This window comes from Catharus ustulatus, chromosome Z (assembly GCF_009819885.2).
Source record: "Catharus ustulatus isolate bCatUst1 chromosome Z, bCatUst1.pri.v2, whole genome shotgun sequence".
Lineage (NCBI taxonomy): Eukaryota > Metazoa > Chordata > Aves > Passeriformes > Turdidae > Catharus > Catharus ustulatus.
Window position 1 is genome coordinate 26,565,213 of NC_046262.2, and position 6,011 is coordinate 26,571,223.

Here is a 6,011-nt window from a genome sequence, read left to right on the forward strand (position 1 = left end):
CAGATGTTTTTGCTGTCCTGGGATTGCACAGCTTTATAAAATGTTGTGATTAAAGTATTGATTTTAAAAAATTACAAGATTGTGTAAAAGAGGAAAAAGGCATTGGGAATGAGCAGTTTTGCATTGCAGCGCATGTTAAAAAATGGGTGTAAGTTGTCTTTCAAAATTACACTATTTGTAGTACTGAAATTTTAGTTACATGTCAGTGAGACATCTGGTATTGGGAAAGAAAGGTGATTAACCCAGTGTCATGGTTCCTTAAATGGTTCTGCTTTTCATCAGCTCATGTAAGACTGCTTATTATTTTTTTCTTTTGAACAAAATTAGCTAAAACAAATACTATAGTTTCTGGGTTTTCTTTTGGTTTAGTTAAAAGTTTATATTCAAATACTAGAATTTTCCTCTAAGTGTTAGCTGTCCTTTCATTTCTTCTGAACCGTGTAATGAAGTTTACTTTGTAAAGAAGATGTAAAAGCTGCATATTTTAGTGTGGTGGCAGCCAAATGAGCATAGCAAATTTAAATCTGGGTGGCACAGTTGGAGTGTTTTATTCTAAGGTATTTGTAGACAAGACATATAACATCAGAAAGAAGTAAGGTGTTGCTAGGAACCAAGAAGTTGTATTTAATTATTATTTTAGTTGGCTGCACTTGAAATAACTCCCTTCCCTAATACTGAAGATCTCAGTGCAAGCAAAGTCGTTTTAATGATGAACCAAAGACTGATTTTAATGATGGACTAAAGTGTTTAAGGGTTTAGAAGAGAATTAGGGAAGAAAATAGGGAATTAGGGAGGAAAATAAGGAAGCGCATTGCAACTTGCTAATTCCTGACAGAGTAGCAAGGGGAGCATGATCTGAGCAAAACAGCAGGAGAAGAAAGTCATTATGGCATGTCAATATTATGTTGAATATTAATCTTAAAGCACAATAGCCCTGTGAGAAAGGAAGTTCCTTTATGGTACTACTAGTCAGTATAGTACAATGTAGTTCAGCAGCTCAGAGAAAGGAATTGCAAATTCATACAATGATACCAGTTAACCTGCAAAACAATAAGAAAATGGATATTGAGTTCAGTCTTGTGATCTGAAAATATAAGCTGGTAGGCAGGTGCATAACTTCAGTGTGATTTGCATATTCCCCAGGGTACGTTTACTTCTTTCTTGTCTGTTATCTGTGTAACTCTTCCTATAATAAGTTATTTTCTTATCTGTACTTGCATTGACAATTTCTCCTGACAACAAGACCGTATTTTTCTTTGAAAAATGCAGAATATTCACATGTCATTTAGGAGATGGAAGATCTTACTTCAGCCAGTGCAACCACTTTTTAATGCTGCAGCTTTTTATGGCTTATGTTCTCAATACATGTTATAATGTGAAACTTAGTGAAACCAGGAGCATTAGAAAAAATGTATGGCTTATGGTAATATAAATATTTAAATATTATATAAATCATTTAAATAGCAGACCTCATCTAGCAAGTTGCCTCATTGTATGTAAGAAAATTATGCCAGTAAGGGAAAATTTTGTGAGTGTTGTCCCTGCTAGAGGTTCATTGTCTGTTTGAAGGTGAAAAAAGAAATGTTTCTGTTTGAGAAACTCTGATGTGAATCTGGCCAGTAGCATTTGTATTCTTCCAGAAGAATTTGCACAGACAAGTAGAAAAAGAAGATACGCTTTCATATAGACTGTTTTTCCTCTTTTAGACTCAAGTGTTTTATTTTGCAGCCTTTAAAAAAAAAAAGGCTGCAAAGTGATCTAAGTTCCCTTTCTTCTGTTTCACCAACATAAAACTGAAACTTAAACCAGGGAGTGCCTTCAAATTTTTTTTTAAGGGAGTTCATTATTTCATTGCCAATCTGTTTAAAACATTAGTAGGAATAATGGAAAATTACACTCATTTTTCTGAGGTTTAGTTTACTAAATTTCATATAACATTTATTTGTTTAAAGCACTTTTGACTAAATTACTTAGATTTTGCTGGATACAGTTGAGATCTGTGACAGAAAAAGCACTGAATTTGATGGCATGTTGACTTCCTTTAAGGAAGGAGCGTCTAGCTCCACTGGCTACATTACACTCTTCTGATGTGTTAGGAAGGTGGAATATGAGCAAATATTAACAGGCACTGTGTGTTCCTGGCAGGTATTGCAAACTCAGATCATCACAGTTTTCCTCTTGTGTGAGCCTCCAGATATTCTTATGGGGTAACCAAATCACATTTATTCGTTAATGAAGTTATATACCACAGGTGGTTTTTTTGCCAAGGATGCAAACTTTACATTAAAAAGCTACAGAGAAAACTCCCACTAACTCAATTGCTGGTCGATCAGCAAAGGTACATCCTTTACAAATAAGCAGGTGACACTTAAGCAGGGCTTTGTTAGGATATAGGCCGCAATTTTGTGGGATACAAAGTTGTATTTAACAATATTCATAGTGCCTTGGTACTCGATCATGCAGTAGCATTCCTCACTGCCAGTGAAGAAAAAAAAAAAAAGATGTTTGAAAATGTGTGCCTTAAAAAAAAAAAAAAATCCTTTGTAGGTGACATGTAGACATGCTGACATGCCAGTCATTTTTTCTTCCAGTGATTCTTTAGCCTGTAAACTCCTTCAAAACAATTTGCAGCAGTATCCATCCTGCCCAGGTACCCGTACAGAACCTGTGCTGGTATTACCACCACTCAGCTGTTCTTTGTGGCTGGGCCTGCATCTCCTCGGCTTGCCCAGGTACAGTATCCAACTAGCTATGGACCCAAATCATGTCAGGTGCAGGAGGAAGACCCAGTTATGGTGAGAGCATTTGAAGCCCAAGAAAAATTACAGGGAAGCATAGATTATGATTGATTCTACGGCTGAGGTGGTGAAGCAATGATTAGGACTACCATTTGGGATGCATGTGTGTGTGACACGAGGAAGGGGATGACGAATGGGGAATGCAAGCATGGTTTCCACTGTATCTAATGCAATACCAAATAGCAGCTACTGACATCCAAGCAACCTAGGTTTGGAAAACAACGGTCTGTTCTGAATTGCACAGTTTCCTTTAATTTAGATTTTTTTTAATGCCTTCACTGCAACCTGGTTTGATGTAATTTTTTTAATCCTCTGACTGGAAAGATCTTGTTTACTTCTTGTTATAAAAGAGTGTTTAGACTTCATTATCTTGTATTGGTAGGATGGTTTGTTGCAGGAATTCAAACAATAGTGTTTGTTTTGCAAAAAACTGGAGCACTCATACTGACAATATTGAATTGGATAAGATAGCTTAAAAAAAAATCACTTAATCAGCTTCTCATCTGGTAGTGCTCCAGTGAGTTAAAACCATGTAAACTTGCTTAATAAAAGCCCATACTTTTTTCTTCTTCTTTTTTTTTTCCTTTCAAAAAAGGCAATGTAACTGCTGACATAATAGACGAAAGGAGTATTTAATGAGTTTTGCTACTCTCATGCCAAGGTAGGGTTCTGATAATTCACCTAATCCAAAAGATGAGAACTTTAAATTATCCAAGTGTTTATTCTGTATCTGCTGAATATATGTGCTGGTTTTGGGTGGGGTTTGGTAGAATAACTTTTCTTCATGGTGGTTGGTATGAGGCTGTGTTTTGGATTTGTGCTGGAAGAAGTGTTGATAACAAAGGGACATTCTTGATACTGCTGAGCTGCACTGGCATAGCATCAAGGCCTTTTCTGCCTCTCACCCCAAACCACCAGTGAGGAGGCTGGGGGGGAACATGGAGAGGAGACAGAGCCAGGGCAGCTGACCCCAACTGACCATAGGAATATCCCAGACCACATGGCATCATGGTCAGCACAGAAAGCTGGGGAGAAGAAAAAGGGAAAAAAAAAAACGCCTTTCAGACTCATGACATTTGTCTTCCCAAGTCACATTACCCATGCTGGAGCCTTGTTTCCCTGGATATGGCTGAACACCCACCTGCACATGGGAAGCAGTGACTGAATTTCTTGTTTTGCTTTGCTTGTGTGTGCAGCCTTTGTTTTCCCTATATCATTGACTTTGTCTCAACCCACAAGTCTTCTCATTTTTATCCTTCTAATTCTCTCTTCCCTGTCCCACCAGAGTGTGAGTGTGAGACGTAGTTGCCAGCTGGGGTTAAACCATGACAACACCCTCTCTCTCAATGTATATATATACTAGCCAAAAGGTTAATGTTTTGGAAACTTTAATTTTGTGAGTCTCCTCAGGTATTTTTTCCTGCATGTGGCAAAACATTTTTGAGCAATCCTTTTGTCCGTGCTGACCAAGAATATATGAAGCTGAAAAATAAACAGTTGTGTCATTAATAAATGGATGTATTTGTGCTCATTGGTATGTTATCTGCATTTCTACTAGCTCTATCTCTATAGCAAGATTTACTAATCAAGTAAGGTCCCTATTTTATGCCACATGAGCTATTAATATGAAGCCTGGACTCTCTTTTGTAGCTTCAATGAAGTATTGTCTTGCCAGACCCAGTATCTATGGCATTCAGAAGTTCTTCTTGTCACCAACACATGTTGGACTACAGCTACCTATCAGTGTTTGTAACTAAGTAATATTTAAGTTTAAGTTACATATAGGTAAGTGGCTTTAGCTTTATCTTGGTGAGGTAAAGACAGGATGGGTGTGGTGGGCAAGTTCCATGCAATGAAGTGTCCAATTTATTCTTCCCAAAGCAAATATTTGTTAGGTAACAACATCCTATTAATAGTAAATTTTAATATCTTCTCTCGTAAGTTTCTGTGAACTATTACAGGTCTTGTTCTGCTGTAGATCCTTATGGGGTTCTTTTCCAAAACCATACCCCATATTTGTTTCAGTTTTTAAATTTTTATTTACCTGTGTTTTCTTAGACCTCTTTGGCATCTCTACATTTCCCTAGGGATCCTTAGCCAGAGGTTAACCTAGAGGTTAACATTCATATTTGAGACTACACATACTTAACAGTACTCTAAAGAATGGTGAATCCTACAGAGAAAAAGATAATTGTTAGTAGAACAATTTTAGGCCCTCACTGTTTGACAATCTTCAGCTCCTTGCCTCATATCCCACTGTTTTAATCAAGATTCCCTCCAGGTTACTGGAAATGGAGAGATAAGCTATGACTGCCTTTCAATGGGTGAATCCTAATGTTCAAATCCTAATACCATCAAAAAACAGATTTAATAAAAACAAGACAATCCAAAACTGAATTGCCTCTACTACCTCAGAATTCATCTGCAGACACCATGTCTGGCTTTTGTTTCCCCTTTAAAATGAAGGGTGAGTTCTCCTTATCTGCAGAAGCAGTGAAAACTGCATCAAGGCAAAAAGAAAAATGCTGTTCAGGAAGCATAATTTTGTAATCCAACCACCAGATACTTAATTAAAACGGCCTTTTTAAAAAGAAGTGCTGGTGACTAGAACAACAGTGCTGAGGTTTGTGCCAAGCTGAGCTAGTATGTGGTGTGGTACCTGTGAGTTTTTCTTACATACACAGTTTAGATAGAAGAGAAACACAGATCGGGGGTGCACACGTGTACTGTCAAAATAGTGTCCTAGATGAAGGGCTGCCATGTATTTACCTCTCACAACTTGCTGTCCTGCTTGCCCGAGCAGCTCCATCCATGCGTAGTGGGGCCAAAGGATGGTCCCTGGCTGTGTCTGGTGCCTGTGGGGCGGTTCTGCCCTGCTCCGAGCAGCCCTACCCAGGCCTGCCCCGCCTGATCCTGCTCCGCCTGGCAGGACGGGATGGATCCTCGGCACCCGGGGCCGGCCCGGCTACGGCGGCGGCGAGCGGCGCCCGCTGCTTCCTCGCCCGCCCCGCAGAGCAGCGCTTGACCCTTGGCGGGTGTGTATATGTGTGTGGGGTGTGGTAAGGCGGAGGCGCCTGATACTCGCACTGCGGTTTCCAAAAGAAAAAGGGTCGTGAGGGATGCTCGTGGATTCCCGCAACTTTGCACGTTCATATATGAACGGTGCCTTCCCTCCCTGTCCGTGCATAAGCGCTTGCCTTGCCCGCTGCTTCC